Consider the following 2,381-nt stretch of genomic DNA (forward strand, 5'->3'; position numbering starts at 1 on the left):
GGTGGCGCCAAACTTCAGGGATTACAGATTATATAATGAAAGAATTTAATAATTACATCTTTATATATGTAAGTCTTTGAAATTTTTTTGTGTCTTCAAATCCTGGGAAGACTTGACAGATATGGAAATGTATGCTGTCATCAAGGATTTTTAAAATGCCATAAGTTAATCGTCAGATAATCATACTGACTTACATGATGAATTCTGCTGGTCTTACATCATCACCAACAGCTGAATCTCTGTTTTGGTGCTGGAGGATCTGAGATAGTGGGCCCATTCCTGACTTAGAAGTAGTAACCAACATGTTGCTATCAGCTGAAAAGAAGGCTGCAGCAGGGGCTTAACCAGCATATCTGAGAGAGAGAGATGTTCTTCCGTGTTCTGGGTCGTAATCCTTTTGCCAGGTCTCAGAGATGGTGCCGACCTCCTAGTGCCACTACTTCTTCTCATGGTAGATCACACCCGATGTGAAGATGTGGAGGAACAGCAGCTAGTCCACACACAGACCACCATGCCAGCCTTGGTGAAGTCTTGTACTTCTCGAATTGCCCCTAGCAATCTTCTGGACACAATCATCCAGCATCCTTTTTACCCTGGGAGATGCATAGATCATTCAGAAAATGCTCTGCCCATGTCTACATCTTTCCTAACCTTGTCCCTGACAGATATTTGCACACTAGTCATAATCGGTGATGGCATTGTCTATCGCTTAAATAATTTAAAGAATTAAATAAGTCAGTAATAGCTAACTGTCACAATAAATAGGTGATGTAGCATTTTACTGGCAGGGAAGCATGCCAGACTCCAGTCATGAAGGATGTTATCATCCTCAATTGAGTCAATGTATCATAAAATGTGATGATATTGCACTTTATCTCCACAAGAGGAAGCTTTACAGGTCTCTTCATGGAATCGAGTATTTTTGGTTTCTATAACTTTATAATTATTCAAATTATCTTGGGTATTAACACAGACTGTCAATTTAAATACTTTAATTATGTAATTACATGATCTGTGGCACCAGATTCCAGGTGTCATGGATGATATAATCATTGTTATATATAGATACATACTCAAACAATGAGTTCATGTACCATCATCCACTTCCCTAAGGGGCTCCAAACCTGGCTCTTGAATGATGCTGTCGTGATTAATTTAAATATTTTAAATACAGAATTGATATTTAGATGGTCCATAATAATTGCTTCCCACATCATGGAATCCACTGATCATGGATTATCTAATGTCCTATTTTAATAATCAAATAACAACATAATCAGATGATAAAATAGTATGCCATACTCGACATCGTTGACTCTCACCGACTCCTACGTGATTGTCGGAAACCCCCAGGATCATCCCTTATTTAATCGGAGAGCAGAGTCGTGAAATGTTTAAATGCTGAAATGTCTTTGTGTATGCAGGGTTTTTAGAAGATCCTGCAGATTTCATGTTGGACGGCTGCCTCAAAACAGGTGGACTGCAATCCAATAATCCCCAAGTCTACTTTAACAAATGGATTATCACTATCCTGAAGGAAATTAACAATGACAAATTCACCTTTTGATGAATAATTGTGAGTCTTATTATGTTTGTTTCCACAGTATTAATTCTTAGGAGAGAGAGAATTCATAAACAGAAGAAATAGAATATTCTCTGATAATTAGGTAATCTAGAATTTGGTGACCAGTAAAAGCTGTGGGCAAACTTCCAGAGATTTGGCTATGACTTGCTTAGGGAAATCAAATGCTGTCATTGAAAGTTTAAGGAGATAGTTATCTTGGGAGACTGTAATGTCCCATGATAACACTTTCTCGAAGCTGCTCTCTGGTACTTGGCCCATGATAACAGAATACAGAATGCATGCAGGGTTGCCAGGCAACATTTAAGAACCAACATTCTGTCACATTCTAGTGCCCCTCCCACATGCTAAAGGAGCATACCTAAAGATGAACTAACCTTACAGCCGCACTGATTTTCTCACAAAAACAAAGCAGGGCTCTTTCTAATGTGTTCTACATATTTACCTGTCTCTCAAGCTTCAACATGCATATAGTGACATAAGCATGAAAACGAAAGCATCATATTGCCATTCAAGTACAATAATGAGTATTTTAAACTTTTTTTTTTCTATGCTTCAATTTTCTAATTCCTAGAATGGATACAATACAAACAATCAACTCTACCATAAACCTTTTCTCATTTTTGAAAAAAAAAAATACCTCTTCATCTTCTGCTCTTTAGAGGAGCTAGATCACATTTTTCTCGCCATTGTTTAGATTTGAATTGGTCCAGAACAGCCAGGGCCAGGGTCAGGGTCAGGGTCAGGGTCAGGGCCAGGGCCAGGGCCAGGGCCAGGGCCAGGGCCAGGGCCAGGGCCA

Source organism: Phodopus roborovskii, unplaced genomic scaffold (genome assembly GCF_943737965.1).
Source record: "Phodopus roborovskii unplaced genomic scaffold, PHOROB, whole genome shotgun sequence".
Classification (NCBI taxonomy): Eukaryota; Metazoa; Chordata; class Mammalia; order Rodentia; family Cricetidae; genus Phodopus; species Phodopus roborovskii.